General features: G+C 36.1%; 1 non-coding gene and 1 pseudogene across 1 annotated transcript; both read right to left on the bottom strand.

Moving 5' to 3' along the window:
* Window positions 1-7095: 7095 nt before the first annotated feature.
* Window positions 7096-10317, bottom strand: LOC146899959 (uncharacterized; annotated as a pseudogene).
* An 8526-nt stretch (window positions 10318-18843) lies between these two features.
* On the bottom strand, window positions 18844-18950 carry LOC146899958 (small nucleolar RNA R71). Its single transcript, XR_015024307.1, has one exon. It is a non-coding gene; the product is annotated as a small nucleolar RNA R71 (small nucleolar RNA).
* Window positions 18951-24194: the final 5244 nt, after the last annotated feature.

Below are 24194 nucleotides of genomic sequence, written 5' to 3'. Positions count from 1 at the left end.
CATTGAGATTTCTTGGTTTAATTATATGAGTGTGAATTACAGATACTTGGTTTTGGGGAAAACATGTTTTCATTTAAGCCCACTAGACCCAAACCGGAAAAAGTATTGCTAGAGCTGCATTCCGCTGCAAGAGCGCATCTTGGTCTGACCACTGATTCCTTGAATGTGACATACCGTTATTCGAGAACACCATTTCAAAGCCACCAACAACCAAATCATCTCGAAGTCCTCAAACTGAATGTGAAACTGTAAGCCATTATTGTAGAGTTTCACATTCTGTTTGAGGGCTTCGAGATAGTGTGGTTGTTCGTGGCCATGAAATGGTGTCGTTGTAGGGCTTCGAGATGGTGTGGTTGTTCGTGGCCATGAAATGGTGTCGTTGTAGAACGGTGTGTTACAACATTCTGGAAGCGATCGTAAGACCAAGACGCGATCTTGTAGCAAGAAGCAGCTCCGACGAGGCTTTTTTCGGTTTAGAGAAGAACTATTCAATGGTCCAGTAGGCCTAAATGGAAACATTTTTTCCCCAAAACCAAATATATCTAATTCACATTCATTAAATCAAAAAAACCAAATAAACGTTTATCCATATATCAACTATCTTAAAAAATATTAACTTTATCGATATATAAGTAAATCATAAAAAAAAAAAATTAAAAAAAAAACCCTAGTATGTGATCTAAAAATAGAAGCAGTCGGCTACCAATTGGTCTTCCTTGTTATATACGGATAATGTACATTTATAGGAGTTTTTAAAATCAAGTGTGGAAAAACATTTCATTAGTAGCTGACAAAAGCATTAACTGTGATAGTACTTCAAAACCAAGATTTCTTGAAGTAAATAATAGCAAAGTCCTAATCATGTTGCCAAGTATAACTGAACAAATTTCACCTTTTTAATTTTTGTCTTGTCAAATATATGCTCACCTATTAATTATGAATCTGGATACATTTCATATCTAGTAGAATCAATGATATGTCGGGCTTGTCTTTTGATCAATCGACTCATATCATTGCCACAAGCATCAACAACATAGAAATAATAACTGCAATGTTCTTTTCCATAACTGGTATTGACACAAAACATGTTAGTAAAAATCCAGAAACATCACCAAACTAAAAAAATTATATCTTGAAAGAAATTTAAACCTTTTGCATTTGTAGTTCTGGATTTTTGTGTCAATACCAGTTATGGAAAAGAACATTGCAGTTATTTCTATGTTGTTGATGCTTGTGGCAATGATATGAGTCGATTGATCGAAAGACATGTCCTATATATCATTCATTCTACTATATATGGAAATGTATCCAGATTCATAAATAATAGGTGATCATAAATCTTGGTTTTGAAGTAATTTAAATATGATTAAACATGATATCTTATTTCAAATAAGAATTAAATGTGTAGAAAATATTTCTAAAGTATTTCATATCTGATGAAAAAGAACAAACACTTGGATTTTTATATAGTACAAAAGAAATTATTTTGTTTGGTAAAAGAAATAATTTTTACAATATGAACAAATTGAATTAAATATAATAAGATACTTTAAAATAAATAATAATTAAAAAATTGTAACATTTTCATTACCTCGGGTATCCTTCTGGTGTTTATGGTTTACCTGACTGTTTGCGAACCACAACCTGTTTTCTGGAGCATTAGAATGGGGAGTTTTGTTATATGAGAGAAGAGATTTCAACCTAAAAACACCAATGTTTCCTCTCGAGAGCTCAAAAAATATAAAAGGAAAGAAAATAAATGGGGACGCGTCAATGAGAACGAGAACGGAAAGAAACCTTTGTTATTGCCTCTAAAAGAGGAGAAATGAATCAGCTTCTACGTGCCAAATTAGGGCCCGTTTGTTTCAGATTTTTTCCAAAAAAAATCTATTTTTTCCCTTAAAAAAATCACTTTTTTCATTTTTAAGTGTTTGTTTAGGATTTTTAGAAAAATCATTTTATCAAAAAAAATCTATTTTGACCCTAAAATGAAAGCTATTAGGAGTAGCTTTTCTCACAATCTATTTTTTTCAACAACAAGCATATAACACATGTACATGTTAGAACTCATTTAATATCATGAAAGATCACTAATAATTGAAAACCTAACGGAGACACATTTGTTTTTGAAGGAAACAATTTGAGAGACATGTGATGTATGGCACTCATATTTAGGCAGATAGGTCATTTGCAAAACTTCAAGTGAATTTCTTTTTCCATCATTTGGACATAGATTATTGAAGGAACTGTACTCTTAAGACCATTATATCCAAGAAGGTATATGGTCTTAAGAACACTCTTAATTCCGAAAAGAGAGATAAGAAAGGGAAAAAGTGGTTTGGAAAGAGGGAGAAGAGGTCATTTGCAAAACTTCAAGTGAATTTCTTTTTCCATCATTTGGACATAGATTATTGAAGGAATTGTACTCTTAAGACCATTATATCTAAGAAGGTATATGGTCTTAAGAACACTCTTAATTCCGAAAAGAGAGATAAGAAAGGGAAAAAGTGGTTTGGAAAGAGGGAGAAGAGAAAGAGAAAAAGAATTTTCGACAACTCAATAGAATTCTTTTTCGGTGTGTGGAATGAGCTATGCGAATTCTCTATTTATAGAGAAAATTTACAACTCATTTGTGAGAAACTTTTGGAACAAGTAATTCTAATATAGTGCAAAATTACGTCAAATTGAGTATTAATATATCATATTGAGCACAAAAATATATTATATTGAGTATCAAAATATTTTAGATCAAAGTACTAAAATATATTAGATTGTATACCAATATATTTCAGATTGTGCACTAAAATATTTCTGATAGCGTTTCAAATTATTTTAGTAAAACTTGGGGATTAAGAAAACACTTTCTAATAATGTTTAAATCAATTATTTAATTTAATATTTACAAATAATAAAATACATAAATATTTTTTCCGTTAGTGTTGACTAATTGCTTGATTTTATACTATTTGATAAAACTGGTTAGGCAAAGGTTTTGGAGTTCACGTATGCTTCTTTTAGTCCATCTTGGATGCAAGACAAGTGACAAAATTAAATTAAACGGTTGAGATTTAGAATAAAATATAAGATTATGTATTTATTTAATTTAATAAAAAATAGTTTCTTCTTCTCACGCTCTCTCTTCTTCTTCCACAACCACCACTCGTCCTCTCCCTCTCCTCACCAACAACCTCCACCTCACCGCCGCCATTGCCGTTGTTGCCCCTCATCGCCCCCTCTTCCTCCCATCGTCGTCTCACTGTTGCCGTCGTAAGTAAATCCATCGCCACTCCACAGTTTAGACATTCAAAATCTGCAAAATTAGAGAATAACTGAAAGAGAAATCTGCAAAATCAAAGATGATTAAATGAGCATGATTAAAATGGGAGGTGATGGCAGCGATAGGAGGTTGTGGGTCGCGGTGGGTGGAGGTTTACAATCACAAGAGCAGATGGGAGAGGAAAACAATAACAGAAGAAGACAGAAACTGATGACAATGCTTTTTTATTTTATTTTTATTAAACAAATCTCAACCCTTAAATTTAATTTTGTCATATGTCTTGCATCTAGACTCATCTAAGATACAGGGAATCTTTTCTCTTTTTTTTTTTTTTTTTGAAATGGCAAACATTATTCTCGTCGAGGTAGTGTAAGACACATAAACCCTCGTGGATAGGCAAAAGAAAAACACAAGCGCCAAAAAGTGGAACACCTCAACAAAAAAAAACAACCTAAAAACACTGGCACCTAAGATACAGGGAGTCTGGCATACCTAGAGCCTCTTAACTAAACCTAAAAATAAGGGAAATACTTGGGTGACATACCATTGGTGCCATTGATTCATTTTAAATTAGAGTGAATGAGGAATGAATGATTAAAATAAATTATTTAGATAAGAGAGAATGAGCGGTTAGGAGATAGATAGGAACAAAGGTACCAATGACACCCAAGTGCTACCCTAAAAATAGGGGGCAGCAAAAGACATTTCTAGTCAATTTTTCGAACATAGCACTATAAACTTTATTTTGTCCCCACAATAAGATAGAGTTAAGCCTATACATTTAATCTACTAAGGACCATTCAGGGTATGTGGTGTACTTCTAAGATTCGTAAGCATAGGTCGATCTTTTAAACGACAATTTAGGAATCCCAACTGTTTATGTTTCAATTACCTCTAAAAGAGTAAGTATCCACCTTAACAACCTTACAAACATACATACCATATACAATTAACAACGGTATATCTCGTAAAACTCGTATAACCTTATTGTGATCAACATAGCAATTTGACAGGTAGAGGGAGGGACACTAAAATCCCACAAACTCATCACTTAAATAAACCCCTGTCTCATGACTGATAATTGTTTGTCTTTAATCCAACAAAGAAATAGAGGGGATTCAAAGAATCTTAACCACCGATAAACTCAGTAGTAAAAAAACTATTTACTTTTCTATATTAAACTCAACTGTTTTGTGCAATCAAATCAAACTTTCAAACTCCCCTTATTTATTTGATTATTATTAATTGTTTTCATAAGTTTAGCAAGTAGCATAGTTGAAACGACAATCCATATGGAGACGATTTTACTTACTACTTTATTACTTGAAAACGGTTTGATGCACTTGTCAAATTTAGTCATCACCTAACTCAGAGTGATTCCACTACTCATGTTATCTAAAGACATATTAAAGTATATGAATAGACAAAAATAAGAAAAGAATCACCAGTGATGATTCCCAGTTTCAAAAGTGCTCCAGATCGCTTATGGGTTCCCCTAAATCGCACTTTCGCCATTTCCTGCTAGTCAAAAGGTGATTTTTTTCACTAAGCTAAGGGACATGTATATATAGGCGCATGTTTCCAAACATTTTATGGAAGGTCGGCCCACGACGGGATAAATTCTCTTGCGAGGTGAGCCTTGACGTGGCTGAACTTATTGTTTTTTATCAACTGCTCGTGATGAGGGGTTGATTGCCCGCAACACAATTTGGACAGAGCTGAACGTTTGCTAGTTCTCTTGAATTTTGTGAAACGCGTGTCACAAAATTCAAGAGACGCAATCTTGGTAGAAGTTGAACGTTTGATTTCGTGACTTTTCTTCTTGATTCTTGACTAAAATATCATAACTATAACTACTACTCTAAAAGATGACTAAAATTTCTATATAATTCCTTGTCATAAGTTTTTGACTTCTTCCTAAATGTATTGGTTTTGTTCTTAAATTTAGTAGTGATCAATTTGTTTAGGTTTTTCCAAATAATAATTGTAAAAGGGGTATAATTATTATTATAAGGGAAATGTTAACTTGTGTCCCAATGACACATGTTAAGAATTCCACTATTAGAAATAATGTATTGAAAATTGTGTTAATTTACTGTTCAAAATGTTTAATATTATTTTTTTTTCAATAAATTCTTACCATTAATAAAATGACGTTGATGTTTAACATAGGCCCTAAAGCTACAAGTTAGCATGACCCTTTTATTATAATAATACAACGGTACTTGTTAAAGGATAATCTCAAACTCCATGAAAATGCAAATCAAGCTTGCAATGAGCAAGGATGAAGAAGAAAGAGAGAAACTAAAGAAACTGTGTATATTATTTCATGTGGAAAAAAACTGTTTTACAATTGAGCTACTCATAGGTATATATAGAACCTATCATACACTAACTCAACCATGGTTACTTAACTCTTAAGTAACTAACTACTAACTAACTAACTATTACAGCTGTAATTTGTTAAGCTACTAATTAGTTACACAATGAAACTTGCTGAGCAAGTAATAGTAACCAACTTAATCTTCACTGTCTTTAACAGCCCCCCTCAAGCTGGAATAGATGTCAATCATGCCAAGCATGCTTTGAAGATTATTGAAAGGACCAGGATGCAATGATTTTGTCAGTATGTCAGCAACTTGTTCCTTAGATGATACTGGCAGTAGATGAATGACACCTTCTTGTACTTTATCTCTAACTACATGACAATCCATCTCTATGTGTTTTGTTCTCTCATGAAACATAGGGTTTGCTGCTATGTGTAAAGCTGATTTATTGTCACAATAGAGAATGATGGTTGGTGGATGAGGTATTTGAAAATCCTTCAACAAGTGAAGGAGCCATTGTCCTTCACAAGTAGCTTGAGCAAGAGCTCTATACTCAGCTTCTGATGAAGACCTTGAAACCACAGATTGCTTTTTACTTTTCCAGCTTATAAGTGACTTGCCAAGGAAGAAACAGAAGCCAGTTGTAGATCTTCTGGTGTCTTGGCATGCTCCCCAATCAGAATCAGAAAAGCCCTTCAGAGTTAGAGATGAAGAGGAATTGAAGAATAACCTTGGTCAGGATTGTTTTTAAGAAACTTAAGAACATGTAACACTGCAAGCATATGCTCAGTGGTGGGAGCATCTAAAAATTGGCTCAATTTACTCACAGCGTAAGCTATTTCTGGTCTGGAGTGGTCAAATATAGTAGTTTGCCAATCAGTCTTCTATATGTGGTTGATTCAGATAGGGGTTCTCCAGAAGTCTTGTGTAATTGGAGTTGTGGTTGCATAGGAGTAGGACAAGGCTTTGAACTTAAGAGACCAACATCTTGTAAGAGATCTAGAGTGTATTTTCTCTGACATAAAGTGATTCTAGTTTGTGATCTTGCAACTTCAAATCCTAGAAAATATTTCAGAGTTCCTAGATCTTTGATACTGAATTTTTTGTCCAATAGGGTCTTAATTTGTTGGATTTCAGTAACATAAGTCCCCCCTAAGACCAAATCATCTACATACACTAGAATGACAGTGAAACCATGAACATATTTCTTAGTGAAAAGAGAGTAATTTGCTTTAGACTGCATATATCCTGAAGAAAGCAATGTTTCAGTGAGTTTGGGGTTCCATTTTCTGCTTGCCTGTTTCAATCCATAAAGTGATCTTTGCAATTTACTCACTTGATTAGGAGCAGATAGAGTAAGACCAGGAGGGGGCTGCATGTACACTTCTTCATTGAGATCACCATGAAGGAAGGCAGTATTGACATCAAGTTGGTAAAGGGGCCAATTTTGAGAAGCAGCAATAGAAAGAAGGACTATAATGGTTGTCATTTTTACCACTGGACTGAATGTGTCCATATAATCAATCCCTTCTGTCTGTGTGAAACCTTTAGCAACAAGTCTGGCCTTATATCTCTCAATGGTGCCATTAGCATGAAGCTTGAGTTTAAAAATCCATTGCAACCAATGGTTTTCTTATGAGCAGGCAATGAAGTTAATGTCCATGTGTTGTTCTTGTTCAATGCCTCTAACTCCACTTTGACAGCATTTTTCCAATTTTCATCACACATTGCATCATCATAGTTTGTAGGTTCAGGGTTAGAAGATATGGATAGGGTAAAATGTTTGTGTGCAGAAGAGAGTTGTTGATAAGACAAGTATGAATATAAGGGGTACTTACAAGATTCAGCAGATGATGATGAAGCAGGAAGAGGTGGATGATGAATTGTATTGCTAAGAAAATTACAATGATATGCTTCTAGATATGCAGGTTGTTTGTGAATTCTAGAAGATTTTCTGATGATTGGGGTGTTATGCATTGGGGAAGCATTATGGGATTCAGAAGAAGAGTGAGAATAAGATGCAGTCGATTCAGATGCATTCATATGATCAAGTGAATCAGATGAATGATCATTTAATGAAGGTGATGTGGATGTAGGAGGAATGGATGGTGAATTATTTGATGCATGATGTGTTAGTGAATGATAATGATTATGATTATGATCAGGAATACTATCATCAAATAAAGACTGTGCAGAAGTAGAATATGCAGGTTTAGAGGCACTATCAGATGGCACAGTTGATTGATAGGGAAAAATATGTTCAAAAAATATAACATCTCTAGAGATGAAAATTTCTTTGTTAAGTAAATCAAACAAAATATGACCTTTAACACCTTGCTTATACCCTAAGTAAACGCATTTTCTTGACCTGGAATCCAATTTATGTCTATTGGCTTGAAGAGTAGAAGCAAAGCATAAAGACCCAAACACTTTGAGGGAACTAATATCTTGTAAACAATCATAGACAATTTGAAAGGGGAACTTTTGAGATAAAAAAGGTGAAGGTAATCTATTGATAATGTGTACAGCATGACCAATGGCATGAGCCCAAAAAGTTTTTGGCAGATTAGATTGAAATAAGAGAGATCTAGCAACTCCAAGTATATGTTGATGCTTTCTCTCCACTATGCCATTTTGTTGAGGGGTGCTGACACAAGATGTTTGGTGTAATATGCCTGTGGCATTGTAAAAATCTTTTAAGAGAAATTCTTGACCATTATCAGTTTTGATGGTTTTTATTTTTGAGTTAAACTGAGTCTGAACCAAGTTAACAAAAGATTTTATGATGGAAGCAGTCTCTGATTTGAGTTTCATCAGGTAAACCCAAGTGAGTCTGCTTTTGTCATCAACAATGGTAAGAAAATATTTGAAACCAAACATGGAAGTGATGGCCAGAGGGCCACAAATATCCATGTGAATTAAATCAAAAACTTTACTAGATTTATGAGAACTTAAAGGAAAGGGAAGCCTTTTTTGTTTAGCATAAAAGAAAATATCACAAGGATCAAAAGAATTACTAATGGAAACACAAGGAAAATTTTTCTTTATTACAATCAACTTGTCATGTGAAGCATGCCCAAAACGCATATGCCACAGATTACAATCTTTATTCAAAGTCATATTTTTGACATTATTGATACAATGTAAATGAGGAGTATGCACTATACTAACTAAAGGTGTCTTGACCAAATACAATCCATCCTCCAACTCAGCTGCACCAATCATCTTCTGGGAATGCTTTGCCTATATCAAACACCTTGTGTCATCAAAAAAGAATGCGCAGTGTAGATTTTTGATTAGTTTAGGAATGGACATAAGGTTGAATGAAAATTGTGGGAAATAGAGCACATCAGTGAGATAAAATTCAGAAGTAAAAGCTATGGTGCCTACTAAGGTTGTAGAAACAACGGAACCATTGGGTAACTTGATGTTTATAGGTGCAACTCTCTTCATGCATTGAATTTTTTTTAAAGAATGACAAACATGGTCTGTGGCTCCTGAATCAAGAATGAAAACATCAGATTTTGGTAAAATAGGGATTGTGCAGATAATACATGTGTGTGATGCAGGAGTGGTGGTGATATGATTCAAACTATGAGATGGCAAAGTGCTTGAATTTTGTAAAAGTGCTAGCAAAGCTTTGTGTTGCTCAGAAGTAAGGGAGAATTTCTCAGCTGTAGATTCATTCTGATCATCTTCAAAATTTCCAGAATTCTGCTCTTCTTCATTACCACTAACATTTGTGCAGTTTTTGATGGAGTTTTCTTGCTGATAATGAGGAGGATAGCCATATTTCTTAAAACAAGTTTCAACAGTGTGGTTAGATTTTCCACAAAAGGAACAAGCCCTGATTCCTTTACCTCTACCATATGAAGACCTTCCTCCCCTATCACCTCTACCACGAGAAGCATGCATATTACCTCTACCAGATGAGGAATTCCCAGCAAAAGAATTATTGGAAACAGCTAACAGCTTGAATTCATCTAATGGGACAACAACCTGTCTTTCTTGCTGAACCAGTAAAGAATAAACTTTACCAATACTGGGAAGAGGAACCATCAACATAATCTGTGACCCAACAACTGAAAATTGCTCATTTAAACCCTTGAGAAAACGTATATCCTAATCAGAGTCTTTATACTCGCGCATCTTTGCAATGGCTTTGCAATCATCCACACAATTACTAGTGGAAATGGGTCTGAAATTGTCTAGTTCTTGCCAAAGTTTCTTCATTTTAGTATAATAAGAGGAGATAGAACTTTCACCTTGTTTCAGAGTGTAAATTTCTTCTTGAAGATCTGAGATACGAAAGATATCACCTTGATAAAATCTTTCTTTGAGTTCATTCCAGATTTCTAATGCAGTATCCATCCACAAGATGCTCTGAGAAATTTCAGGATCAACAGAATTGCTTAACCATGACATGATCATTGTGTTACAACGATCCCAAGCTATGGAATCATGATCATCATCACTCGGTCTTGGAAGTGCACCATTATTGAAGTGCAGTTTATGCTTGGATCGTAACACAACTTGCATGGAACGAGACCAAGAATGATAATTGTCGCCTAAAAGAAGAAGAGTAAATAAAACAGCACCAGGATTTTCGTTTGGATGCATGAAATATGGACTCAACGTATCAGTTTGGTAACCCTTGTTCTTGGGAATGGCGTAATCGCCATGAACGCTACCGGAAGAGCTTGCATCAGACATGATGATGTAAGAAGCAAAAAAAATGAAGAAGTGTAACGAATTAATGGGGCGAAACAGAGATGAAAGAATCGGTTATGATCAAGAATGAATCGTAACCGAAAAACGAAGTAAGAAGAAGAAAATTCACAAAACAGAATCAAAGCAAGAAAATGAGAAAGAAAAAATAGAGGTGAAACGCAACGGAAGAAAAAATAGAGTTGAGATACGGTATGCGACTGATACCATGTTAAAGGATAATCTCAAACTCCATGAAAATACAAATCAAGCTTGCAATGAGCAAGGATGAAGAAGAAAGAGAGAAACTAAAGAAACTGTGTATATTATTTCATGTGGAAAAAAATTGTTTTACAATTGAGCTACTCATAGGTATATATAGAACATATCATACACTAACTCAACCATGGTTACTTAACTCTTAAGTAACTAACTACTTACTAACTATTACAGCTGTAATTTGTTAAGCTACTAATTAGTTACACAATGAAACTTGCTGAGCAAGTCATAGTAACCAACTTAATCTTCACTGTCTTTAACAGTACTAATGATCGTTTTAACACTATCTCAGGTGGTATATGAATCATGTCCCTTGACCAGTTCTTAATACTGACATGATATCTCTTGGAAAACTAATATTTTTTAAGCAAGAATTCCTTCTATGGTCATGGCCAAGCATCAATGGTGAGGATTACTTCCTATATATTTCCTTTTATTTACATGTATTTAATTCAAAGGATCTATACTAAGATGATATATTTAAGGAATTTTAAGGGTTTATTTGAGCCTTATTTTTTTGAGCTCAAAAGTCTCAATTCATGCATTTGAAAATTTGCTTCACGAAAGTAAAGAGTTGGTACTTTACGGATGTTTATGCCAGCCCAAATGAAGTAGTTGGGAGTGAGTTATGGAAGAAAATTCAAATAATTGCATTGAATATGCGTCATAGTTGACTTTTAGAGATTACTTCAATGGAATTGTTTAGGTGTTGGAAAATAAAGGTATTTGTATCTTTGAGAGATTGGATTTACCGTTGACGCGGTTGACTCGGAAAGGACAAGTGTATGTTTGGGATGCTAAGTGCGATAAGAGTATCCAAGAGTTGAAGAAGAGGTTAACTTCAGCGCCAGTGTTGATTTTGCTGAATCCAAAGGAATCGTTTGTCGTGTATTGTCACGCTTCTAAGATGGTTCTTGGTGGTGTGTTGATGCAAAATCGCCAGGGTTGGCTCATACGTCGAGACAGTTGAAAGTGCATGAGAATAATTATCCGACTTATGATTTGGAATTGGCAGCAAAGGTGTATGTGTTGAAGATTTGGAGGCATTATTTGTATGGTTCTAAGTTTGAAGTGTTCAGTGACCACAAGATTTGGAAATACCTGTTTAATTAGAAGGAGTTGAATATGAGGCAGAGAAGGTGGTTGGAATTTCTTAAGGATTATGATTTTCAGTTAAGTCATCATCCAGGGAAGGCAAATGTGGTGGAGGATGCTTTAAGTAGGAAGTCGTTGCATATGTCAGCTTTGATGGTTAACGAGTTGGAGTTGATTGAGCAGTTTCGGGATTGAGTTTTGGTTAGTGAGCTGACGCCGAGTGGTGTGAAGTTGGGAATGTTGAAGCTGACAAGTAATATTTTGGAAGACATTAAGAATGGTCAGAAGAAAGATTTGGAACTTATGGATTGTGTGGTGTTGGTTAATCAAGGTAAGAGTGTGGATTTCAGATTAGATGAGAATGACGTTTTGATGTTTCATGATCGATTTTGTGTACCAAATGTACTTGAACTTAAGAAGCAGATTTTGGAAGAGGGTCACAAGAGTAGTCAGAGTATTATCTAGGAGCAACAAAGATGTATCAGGATTTGAAGAGGTTCTTTTGGTGGCCTTTGAATGAAGAAGGATATCGCAGAGTTTGTGTATACTTGTTTGGTTTGTCAGAATTCTAAGATTGAACATCAGAAGCTGTCAGGATTGATGCAACCGTTGTTTGTGTCTGAGTCGAAGTGGGATAGTATCTCTATGAATTTTGTCGGAGCGTTGCTGAAAAATGGGAAAGGATTTGATTCGATTTGGGTGATTGTTGATCGGTTGACGAAGTAGGCACATTTTATTCTTAGCAAAACCGGTATGTCTGTGGCGAGGTTGGCGGAGATCTACATTGAGCAGGTTGTCAGATGGCATGGTATTCCATCTAGCATTGTGTCTGATCGAGATCTGAGGTTTACTTCTAAGTTTTGTGAGAGTTTGCTAGCGTCTTTGGGAACTAAGTTGAGACTGGGTTCTGTATATCATCCTCATACTGATGGGCAGACGACGAAGACTATTCAGAGTTTGGAAGATTTGTTGAAAGCATGTGTTTTGGAACAAGGTGTAAGTTGAGCTGAATGTTTACCGTTGATTGAGTTTACTTACAACAACAATTTTCATTCTAGTATCGGGATGACACCGTTTGAGGCTTTGTATGGACAGAGGTGTAGGACGTCGTTCTGTTGGTTTGAGTCATGATAGAGCGCTTTGTTAGGACCAGAAGTCGTGTAAATGACAACGAAACAGGTGAAAATGATTCAAGATAAGATTAGAGCGTTCTTGAGAGTGATCATGAATTTCAAGTTATCATGATAAGAGGAGAAAAGATATTGACTTTCAAGTTGGTCATCACGTGTTCTTGAGAGTGAATCATGTAACCGGTGTTGGACGTGCTTTGAAGTATCGGAAGTTGACACCGCATTTTGTTGTACCGTTTGAGATTGTTGAGAAGGTTGGGGTTGTACCGTATCGGATTGCATTACCGCCGTCGTTATCGAATCTTTATGATGTGTTTCATGTATCTCAACAGAGGAAGTATGTGTATGATTCGTCCCATGTGATTCAAGTGGATAATTTGGAGGTACGAGATAATTTGATTGTTGAGACTTGACCAGTTAGGATTGAAGATCGGGAAGTGAAGCGCTTAAGAGGGAAAGAGAATGTCTTGGTGAAGGTGATTTGGATTGGACCAACTGGTGACAGTGCTACCTGGAAATCGAAGAGTATCCGGAGTTGTTTTCTAGGTAATTTCCGAGGAGGGTTTTTTTTTTTTTTTTAGGAGAGATTTCTAACAGCCCGTTTTTAGCTAGAATTATTTCAATTATTTATTATATATGTTTATATGTATTTATGTATGATTAATTGTCTCTGTGTGTATTTTATTCGGGATTGGTGAATTTTTGGCCTACAAGGGTATTTTAGTCATTTTTAGTTTAGGGGGTATTTTGGTCTTTTGAAGAGTAAGGGGTAAATTAGTCATTTTATTAAGAAATTTATTTTTTGGCATTTTGGTGAGAATGATTCTTTTTACCAAGTTACTAGTGAGTTGGGATAATTATTTAGAGATGGTAACTATTCTATGTTTTAACGGTTTAAGTGAGTAGTAACTTTTGAGAATTAATTAGCAAGGATGTTAGGACCATTATGATAATTTGAAACCTAGCCCAATTGGATGGTGGTATATAAACATAACGCTTATGAGGAAAACTAGGTTTACATTCATTCATTCACTTCACAACATATTTTGAGAGAGGTAGACAGAGAAAGTATATCAAGAGGAAATAAGAAGAAGCTAGAGAGAGAAAGCTTGAGGTTGAAGATCTAGGAGCTAAATTGAAGCTTAAGTTGGTAGAATCAAAACCTAGAGGTAAGGGGGATATAACCTTTCTCACAATTAAGCTATAATCTTTTTCTTTACTTATGTGAATAAGTGCTTATTTGTGAATTGTGACTTTTGTGAATTTTAATGTCAATTTTTGTGCTCCTTATTTGAAGCTAAATTTGGGTATGTGAAATTGGTCATAAACTTGTTGATTATGCTTAAACTTCATGATGAATATGTGTTAAAGTGATTATGTTGAACTTTTGGCTTAAAATGACGAAAAGTGATGTTGTTGTTGATTGTCGATGAACTCATGAATTTATGTTTAGATTGTAGTTGAGTTATGTTGTTGGTGCCAATTCATGCTTTGGGTATTCCAAATTGTGTTTTTGTGATTAAGTTGTTGTTGTGTTGTTGAGATTTTGTGATTTTGGTGAAAATGATGAATTGAGTTGAATTATGGTTTTTGATGATTTTTAATGAGTTGAATAATTGAATATGATAAATTGGAGTATGGTGAACTTCTGTTTTTGATTAATAAGTTTGGGTGAGGAATCGTTTGGGAGGAAATGGGTTTTAAGCGGAAAAATCGATTTTAAGAACTTTTGAAAATAAGTCATTTTGGCTGGTTGAAATTAATTTCTTTTTGAATTGAAACGCTATATTTTTGGGGAGAGAATTATAGGTCTAAGAGTTACCGACAAAACAGTGAAAACGGGACCGAAATCGGAATTACGGACGGATTTTTAAGCACGAAAATGCACGCGCGTTTGCTGTAGAAAAACACAAGGTCTGCTCCCGGGGGGCACACAACCGTGCTCTCTCTCTGGACCGTGCGCTTTTTGTGCACGACCGTGCACATGTTGTATGGTCCCGGAACTTGAATTTTTCGCGTTTTAAGGCCCCGTTTGCATATCTAAAAGTCTCTAACCCGTATACCTACTTGAATATGGTTTAAATGAGCTTTAATAAGTGGTTTAACACAGCTTAATCCTGAGGAAAAGTATTGGTAAAAAAATGTTCAAAATGAGACGAACTTGTGAGATTTTGGAAATTTAAGTAAATTTGTGAAACAAAAATGCCGTGAATGTTTTCCCAACGATAAAAAGTTACCATTAATAAGATTATAATTTAGCTCGATAACTTTTTATCGTTTTAATGTAATTATTGCCAAAAATAAGGTGAAAGTAAATCGTTCTATCGACTCTCTATAAGGGACGCATAGTATGGGTGGGGTATTTTTGATAATAGGTGATATGTGGGGATGTCTTGGGCCTATGATTGATACTTGAAACTTCATTTTGGGGGTGGAATTTCGGAAATCGACAATTTTACCGAAATAGACGAACTTTACCGAAATTGAGTTTTATGATTCCCAAACTTGTAAGTGGAATGTAATTCATGTTTATATGATAGAATCCGAGACGGATTCAGGTTGTAGGATTTGTGGGCTTATGCCCACACAAAATTTTTAGAAACAATTTTTTTAGTAGTATAATGTATCAATAGTTGACATTTTCACCACATGGATCACACTTATCACAAATCATTTCTCTCTTGGCCCACACTTATCATCATATATCTCAAACTATTATTAAGAATTAGATGTGAAATCAAGTAGGGGATGTCTGGTTAAATGATTGTTTATTTATTTTTATAGAGACATATCATTCAAAGTTTCCATAATATGAATAATTGTAGTGAACAATTATTAATGCTATAAATTTTTAAATATAGTGCCCCCACTATTCAAAAATGCTGGATCCGTCACTGGATAGAATGGTGATGAATTAATCATAATTGGGTGTTCAAAGTGATGGATGTCTTGACATTGTTGCTCATGCATTTTTGTGCGAAATGTGAATTTGAATTGATATTGTTTCCTTAAGGTGTTAGTTGTTGATGATTGATTATGATGATGTTTATGATGATGATGATGATGATGATGATGATTTGTGTTGATGAATTATTACATGCAAAATGATGACATTATTGATGATGAATGCATGTATGAAAATGAAGACGAAAATGATGACGATTTATTGTTGAACGTATGCATTGTTGAGTCATATGTTCATGCATTCATAAGTAGGATATTTTATATCCAATGAAGACGACTATGATATTTATATCCAACGAAGATGACTATAATACTTTGTATTCAGATGACAACGATTATAATACATTTGTATCTTGAGGTGACGACCTTGATGACGACAGGTACCGCATGCATATAGAGTCGTGTCTAGGCGCATTGCATACATTTGATAATTGATTAAACGTGTCATATTGATTATGTGCTTGGTGAACTTGGTGAATTACGTGCATTGTGAATATGTGAAGATGTTGAATGTGTGCTTGTATGATTATTATACTTGTATGCTTGATGACTATTAATGTTGCTGAGTTGCGTAATCAATTTGAAATTAACTATGTCATTCTTTTTCATTTAATTATACTTAATTATGAAATGTGAACTAAACCCCAGTGGTCGTTTGGTTGACGTCCTACCTTATTTGTATGGATGGGCAGACGGTGTGCAGGAATAATTTACTTTTTTTGGCGAGTTGCTTAAGGATAGCATGGATGCTACCTCGTCTATTGCTTTTGGGGTCGTAGTCTTTAGGGCTCTGATTAGGTGTCAGTTGTCGGAGTATGTTTATTAGGATTGTTAAGGATCTTTGAGACTATGTATTGATGATGATATATGTAGTACGATGACATGACTACTTGAAGATTTATTTTATTATTGATGAAGTATTGAGACGATTTATTCCGCTGCTATGTTTTAAAAAATTTAGTATGCATGTTTTAGGATTTATTGAAGAAGTACCATCTAAATCCTTCGTATGTTTGTATTATTTGCGTAAACTATCGCTTTAAGGGTTTAGAGTGTTACATGTAGAAAGTGTTGAGAAAAGTGAATCATACTTTGAAGGTGAAGCAATGTCACCCTTATATAGGAGTGCGTTGAGAATAACAGCCTTCGGGTTTTGCGGCGTGTGATTAATGACGGTTAGAGGACACGTGTAGGGTGATTCTCGCGCGTGGGTGTGCTTGGATGTGATGCAGTGCACCAAAGTGATGAGTCATAGATAGTATTATTTATTGCCTTATTTAGTTTAGTTTTATTTTAGATTTGATTTTATTTTATTGCATTTTATTTTAGTTTAGAATATTTTACTTCAAATTGTCTTTTATTTTATTTTAGGAATAAATATATGATGGAAGGTGCCTTGGAGCAAAAGAAAGAGGACTGGAGCAAAATACAGCGCAAGAATACGAAGATACGGGGCAAAAATACAATTCCCCTTACCAGAAGCTTGGCACGGCCCGTGCCAATATGTGGCACGGCCGTGCCCGTCCCAGAAACCACTTTTGCTGCTTTTTCTTCAAGGCCAAGTTACCCTGTTGCGGCTTTACCGTTTTATCCTTTTAGTTGCTTAGTTTCCAAGTCAATTGTAAAGCTATAAATAGAGTAGCTCTCCACCATAAACAATCATGCTTTACTTTGTTTATTTCAATTGCTATTTCAATAAAAGTCTTTATTTTCCCTTTTACTTTCTTGCAATTTATTTTACCGTATTTCTCTCTTCTTCCTCCATGTCTACGATGAACATGAGTGAGTAGACTTCTTAGTCTTAGGATTATTGGGGAGTCTAATGACTCAATCCTAAACAAAACATGTCTAAACCCTAATTTCTATGTAACCCTAATTTCTAATCTAGATTCACCGTCTTAACGTGGATTAACAATTATCAAACTGTGGAAGCGAAAGCGGAGGGTTTGATAATCGTTAATCCATCATCCCAAACATCAATTCATAAAGCGAGAGCGGAGCTTTGATGTTGGAACAAGTGAATCTAGACAATAGTTGCAAAACAGTGAAATAGTCTTTGCAACTATTGAGACAAAGAGTAGTTTCAATCCTCTATGCATCTTCTAGTAATCATGTCAGTAAAATAGGTTTGGTTGCTAGAAGTAAACTCTCACCGGACTTTCATCGGAAAGGTGAGGGGCTAAGGGAAACCGGTCTTTAGAAATTAGTGTGTAAACCATGAAATTAGAAGTTTAGGTTTTGTGTAGTGAAGGATTAGTTATTAAGATGAACCAATGATCCTAAGGCCCCTTTATTATTATTGTTTTTACCTTCAGCAATCAAACCCTTTCTAATCAACTTTCTCTCCTCTAATCATTCATTAAAAGTTAATTAAATTGACCAACTCTCTAGCGGAACGATACTCTACTTACTACTATTACTTCGATAGGCCGTGCGCTTGCGGTTTGGCTCTATCAAGTTTTTGGCGCCGCTGCCGGGGAATTAACTAATTTAATTAGCTTTTTCTTAGTGATTAGAATTCTCTCTTCTTCCTTCTCTTTTCTTTTTATTTTTATTTTTAACTTTGTACTTTTTTCTGTCATTATTAACTTCTTGGGTTCTCAATTCTTTTATGCGAAAAACTAGAAATCGAGTTGTAATAATCAACGAGATCGAAAGGTATTTGCATAGACGAAAGATAGCAGCACAAAATAACACCGCCATGGCCAATCGCACTCTCAAGGAGTATGCAACGCCGTCTACGGCTGAGCCACAAGCTGTTATAGTGTACCCAACGGTTGAGGATGACAACTTTGAAATCAAGCCTGCCCTACTTAACTTGGTGCAGCAAAACCAATTCTCGGGATCCCCCACTGAGGATCCCAATCTTCACATCTCTGTTTTCCTACGAATTAGTGGAACCATGAAGGAGAACCAAGAAGCCGTAAGACTTCATCTCTTTCCCTTTTCCTTAAGGGATAGAGCTAGCGCTTGGTTCCATTCCCTCGAAGTCGGTTCCATTACTTCATGGGATCAGATGAGGCAAGCATTCCTTGCCCGTTTCTTTCCACCATCTAAAACCGCCAAACTTAGAGACCAAATCACGCGGTTCAACCAAAAAGATGGGGAATCTCTCTATGAGGCGTGGGAGCGTTTCAAAGAAATGCTAAGACTTTGTCCCCACCATGGCCTAGAGAAGTGGCTTATAGTCCACACTTTTTATAATGGCTTGTCTTATACCACTAAGATGTATGTTGATGCAGCTGCAGGTGGAGCACTTATGAACAAGAACTACACGGAGGCGTATGCCCTAATTGAAGACATGGCTCAGAATCATTACAAATGGACCGACGAGAGAGCCATCTCTAGTTCTTCACCCTCCAAAAAGGAGGCAGGTATACATGAAGTCTCTAACTATGATCACCTTGCTTCTAAAATTGATACACTAACTGAAAAACTTGAAAAATTCAATGTTAGTGCTATCAATTCTGCATCTACTCTTTCTTGTGAAATATGTGGTATAGCTGGTCATGCTGGTGTTGATTGCCAACTAGGTAGTGCTATTAATGGTGTTGAGCAAATGAATTATGCTCAATACAACCAAGGGATGCGACAAAATCAAAATTTTTATAAAAACCAAAATCCCTATGGACAAGTAGCACCACCCGGTTATGCAAACAACCAAAGATTCACTCAAAAATCCAATTTGGAAATTTTGTTGGAAAATTCTATTGCCAACCAAAACAAACAACTTCAGGAACTTAAAAACCAAACTGGATTTCTGAATGATTCTCTTTCCAAGCTCAATACCAAGGTTGATTCTATTGCTACTCACTCTAAAATGCTTGAAACTCAAATCGCTCAAATAGCCCAACAAGTGGCTACATCTTCCCAAACACCGGGAGTCTTTCCTGGTCAAACCGAAGCCAATCCCAAAGCCCAAGTTAACGTCATATCTTTTAGGGGTAGTAAGTTAGGCGAAACTTTTGCTAAGGTTAAAAACATTGGGAAAGAAAATGTCAAGCCCTTAGGTGATAAAGTCGTGATAGAAGAAGCAAAACCACTTGAAGAAAACAAAACTCCATCCCCCTTAAATCCTGATAAGCTTAAACTAGAGGGTAAGTTTGAAAAATTTGTTAACATACTTAGGAAGATTTGCATTAAACTTCCATTTGCTGAAGCTTTGTCTAGGATGCCTCTATATGCCAAGTTTTTAAAGGAAATTTTTTCAAAGAAAAGGGCTATAGAGCATAAGGAGACGATAGCCTTGGCTAAGGAAACTAGTGCAATCATCCAAGAAGCACCCCCTAAGCTTAGAGATCCAGGTAGCTTTGCCATACCATGTGAAATTGGGAATGAAACCATAAACAAAGCCTTATGTGACTTAGGAGCTAGTGTTAGTTTGCTGCCTTTGTCTCTTCTTAAAAGGATAGGGATAGGAGAGTTAAAACCTACCGAGATGGAATTAAAAATTGCTGATCGTTCTACCATGAAACTTGTAGGATTTGTCGAGGACATACCTGTTAAGATAGAGGGGATATACATCCCCACTGATTTTGTAGTCGTTGACATTGAAGAGGACGATGACGTCCCTATAATCCTAGGTAGACCTTTCCTTGCAACTGCGGGAGCTCTCATTGATGTTAAACTTGGTAGGATAGTCTTTCAAGTGAGTGATAAGATGGTAGGATTTGAGTTGGAAAACGTTATGAAAGGTCCCGCTCTTTACTCTTGTTGCATGCTTAACGATCATGTTGTGAAAGAACGTTTTATAGCGTCATCTACACAATATGATATCTTTGATCCATTCTAAGGACTCTTTCTAACCGTCAAGCTAATGACATTAAAAGAGCGCTTCATGGGAGGCAACCCACGCATTTTACTGCTTTTGTTTTGTTTTAAATTGTTTTGTAGGTAATTGTCCAAGTGTGATTCGAAAAAAATCAAGAAATTGAAAATTTTTGAAGCCCTCCTTACCAGAAGGTTGGCACGGCCCGTGCTGAAGCTGGCACGGCCGTGCCAGGTTTGTGAACAAAAAAAAGGGACATGAGCCACAGAAAGTTGGCACGGCCCGTGCCAAGGGTGGCACGGTCGTGCCCGATCTCTGCACACCCTATAACATCAAATTTTTATTCCTTCTTCCTCATTCACAAACCACAACCCTCTTTCATCTTTCAAACTTCTCTCTAAACCTCCATAACCTTCAAACCTTCAAACCTTCATATCTCCCTCAATTCTTAACCAAATCACTCAATTCTTTCACCAATCAACCACAAACTTCATCCAAAACAAAAACCACCAATCAAAAACACCCTTCACCCATTCAAACCCATAATTCACCAAAACCCTAATCTTTCAAAACCTAACCCAAAAACCACAAAACCTTAACCAATCTCCACATCCAAACCAACAAACCTTCCTTAAACATCAACCCCAACCCTAAACCAATCCTTTCCACCACAAATCCTCCCAAACCCTAAACCTTCAAAACCAATTCCAACAAGGGTCAATGGCTTCAAGAAGAAGTGGTAAAGAACCAGCAAGCTCTCAAGGAGGACCTCCCCCAAAGAAGCAAGCACAAGTCAAGAATCATGGAATTCAGTTCAAAGACAACAAACAAAGGGACAGGTACAAAATTCTTACTTCTAAAACCTTACATCCCTCTAGATATCCTGATTCCTATGATTTGCAAGTGCTAGGGCTTAGAGATGATGTTTTTAGGTTGATGGGTAGGCTAGGTTGGACTGATATGCTAACACCTATGAGGGGTTATGAGAATTTTACTTATGAATTTTTAAGCTCACTTGTTTTTACCAAAGATAAGTTGAATTTTGATAACCCTAATCATAGAGTTGTTTTCCGGTTAATGAACATTGATTATAATATGTCTCTTCAGCACTTTTGTGAAGCCTTAGGTTTTGTCAATGAGGGGTATATTCATGATCATTGGGACGATAGTCTGAAATCGGATAACTATGACCCAGCTGCCTTTTGGAACCGTATCACCGGCCTTGATAACTATGTCCCTAGAGCCAACAAAGCTAGCAACATTCACAACCCCGTACTTAGGTACCTTCAGAGGGTCATGGCTTGCACTATTTGGGGTAGAACATAGCTAGGAAACACTAGAACCGATGAGTTGTTCATGTTATGGGCAATGCTCTACAACCACCCCGTCAACACTGGCTTTTATTTGATTGATTACCTAGACTTTGTAGCTACTAGACCAGCCGGTAGGGGAGACATAGTGGTGGGTGGCATCATTACATACATAGCTAAGTGTTTTGGTGTGAGTGAGGATGAGGGGATCAAACCAATTGAGGGAAACAATAAGCTTAACCGGGAAACCCTCATTGCTATGAATTTCATTAAACATCGTCCACCACTCCATTACCAACTTAAGCTAAATGTGCCAATCGTGTTTTTATTGCCTAACCCATCTCGGACTACCACCGAGGTGGAAGAAAATTGGTTGTATGTTGATGATGTGCAGGTTCTTGGTGAGCAAGATGATGAAGAAGGAAAAGGTGCTAACTTGCACCATGATGAAGGAGAAGGTGCTAACTTGCACCAAGAGGGGCACCATGGCCATGAAACCGGTGAGCTTAATGAGAATCAAAGATGGACATGGATTCACAATGAAATCGAGAGGATGAGCACCGAGCAACAAAGGCAAGGTGTTGAGATCTCCGGCATTCGCAATGAAGTTCAAAGGGGCAACCGTGTCAATGATGAAAATAATGAGATGCTCCGTCGGATGATGCAACACCTCCAACTTCAAGGTCCTCCTTACGGACCTCAATAAAAAAAATGTGAGCTTTCCTCTTCCCTCTCTTCCTTTCTCTTCACTCTTTCTCCCCTTCCTTCTTTCTTCTTCTACTTCTTCTTCTTCTTTTAATTTCTTTTTCTTTTGAATCATTGAGGACAATGCTTCCCCTAAGTGTGTGGGGGGGGGGGGGGGGGGGGGGGGCTAATAAAGTGTCTAGAGTCGTAGTGTTCCCAAACTCCCTTGAACTTTATTCTTTTGTTTTGTTTTTATAGCAAGAGGCATGACTAGTAGCTTGTTTTTAATGTAAATATGGCATGAAAATTTTTTGTTTTGTCTCTCTTTAGGTCGCCTCTTGTACACGAAAATAGTTTCTTGTGTTTCTTATGTTCTTGCTATACCCATATCATTTTTTATTGTGAAATTCTCCAATGAGAAAAGCACCCGGTTGCAATCCTTGAGTAAATGTATGAATAGGTATTTTAAGGAACACGTTCTATCTTTAGTGTTAACTTAGACCCTTTAAAGTCTTAAGAGTAAAAGTAGTATAAGTTTGTGTGGGAAAATTAATCAAATTGTTCTTAATTGTTATATTCTTTAATTTGTTAATGTTAAATGGGGCGGGAGAATGGCACCAACATATGGGGGAAAGGACAATTACATCCTAACTTCCTAATTGTGGTGGTGACTCCCTAATTTGAACTTAAAGTGAAACTAATTCATCAATGCTAGGGGGAAAGGACAATTACATCCAAAAAGACTTCCTACGCGGAGATGAAACAAATAATAATTTTGCAGCACTGCTTAGGGTGATTTTGAATCTAGGGGGAAAGGACAATTACATCCGAGAAGACTTCCTACGTGGATAGATAGCCCCTAAGCATCTGCAGCCCCTTGTGCTTAATTGTTATATCTAATTTAATTTTTAACTCAAATTCCCATCACTCTTATATGAAATGAAGAAAGGACTTTTCTCGGTTACTTTAGCACTAAGGATAGAACCTATTCCTCATAATATCTGTCTTATACAGGAGCAAGAAAAGGGTTGGACTGCACACACACACTCACTTGAGACTTGATGTTGGGTAGAATAAGTTCATGAGAAGTATTTGAAATTGTAATTAGTGTACTTGAGGCAAAGCCTTTCTCTTGAGACATTTGTTCTTAATATTGCCATAATCAAATCTTTTGTTGCTGCTATGTTTGCTGCCTTTTGCTTGAGGACAAGCAAAGATTCAAGTGTGGGGGAGTTTGATGAGTCATAGATAGTATTATTTATTGCCTTATTTAGTTTAGTTTTATTTTAGATTTGATTTTATTTTATTGCATTTTATTTTAGTTTAGAATATTTTACTTCAAATTGTCTTTTATTTTATTTTAGGAATAAATATATGATGGAAGGTGCCTTGGAGCAAAAGAAAGAGGACTGGAGCAAAATACAGCGCAAGAATACGAAGATACGGGGCAAAAATACAATTCCCCTTACCAGAAGCTTGGCACGGCCCGTGCCAATATGTGGCACGGCCGTGCCCGTCCCAGAAACCACTTTTGCTGCTTTTTCTTCAAGGCCAAGTTACCCTGTTGCGACTTTACCGTTTTATCCTTTTAGTTGCTTAGTTTCCAAGTCAATTGTAAAGCTATAAATAGAGTAGCTCTCCACCATAAACAAT

This window comes from Medicago sativa, chromosome 8 (genome assembly GCF_051527215.1).
Source record: "Medicago sativa cultivar Bolivia chromosome 8, Bolivia_mono, whole genome shotgun sequence".
In the NCBI taxonomy this organism is placed as follows: domain Eukaryota; kingdom Viridiplantae; phylum Streptophyta; class Magnoliopsida; order Fabales; family Fabaceae; genus Medicago; species Medicago sativa.
Note: the sequence above shows the minus strand (reverse complement) of the source record. Positions and strands in the feature narration are given on the sequence as shown.